The sequence below is a fragment of the Aquarana catesbeiana genome, linkage group LG12, assembly GCF_042186555.1.
Source record: "Aquarana catesbeiana isolate 2022-GZ linkage group LG12, ASM4218655v1, whole genome shotgun sequence".
NCBI classification, from domain to species: domain Eukaryota; kingdom Metazoa; phylum Chordata; class Amphibia; order Anura; family Ranidae; genus Aquarana; species Aquarana catesbeiana.
Genome location: NC_133335.1, coordinates 74,684,889 through 74,685,796, shown reverse-complemented (window position 1 = coordinate 74,685,796; position 908 = coordinate 74,684,889).

Genomic DNA, 908 nt, shown 5'->3' with positions numbered 1-908 from the left:
AAAATTTTATAACAGAAACCAAAAAAATGTTGTTTTTTAAAAAATTTCTGACTTTCTTCGATTGTTTAGCAAAAATAAAAAACCTAGTGGTGAATAAATACCACCAAAAGAAAACTCTATCTGGTCTGGTCAGGAAGTGCCCAGTAACCAAGTGGTTAACATAAGGCTGTATTGTCTGTCCCCCAATCATGTACATAGTGCTGGAACCAAACATATATAACACAGCATTCCCCTGGGTATGGGCACAACCATGCCACACCACCAAGAAGTAGTTCTATACCACAAAACACACAGACCCTTTGGTTCATACTACGTACTGGTGTGATGATTTTCTACTGTAAACTGTAAGGTGGTTGATCAGTTTTAATCATTATCAGTGGTTTTTAACTACTCAAGAGCATTATATATTGGTATTGGTATCCTGTATGTATAGTTTGAACCTTTGTATAAAATACATTTTTATATTTTTATACATACTATCTGTTTGTAATAGATATTCTTTGTGAACGCAGGAAATAAAGTCCCGCTCCTTATGATACTTCCGTTTTACCTCCATATTACGCCAGATATTAGATGATGGGAACCTAATATCTGTCTCGCAGAAGCTGAGCTATGGAAAAAAAGTTAAACTTTTGGGCTATATTGGCATTTTTATCATAGATTGGGGGAAGTGCTTGCTGATAAAAGGGAAAAATATGCCCCTCCATCACTGAGCGATTTGCAGTGACATCATTGTTTTATATGCAATGTTGACTCCGTGATTATCATTCACACAAAGATCCAGGTAATTACAGTCAAAGCCTTTTGCTGTACACTTTATTAACCTTTCAAATGTTTGTGCAACCATTCTTTTTACTATGCAACCCTTCTAGATACTGGTAGACTAACTTTCGACCATGCTGTTTTTA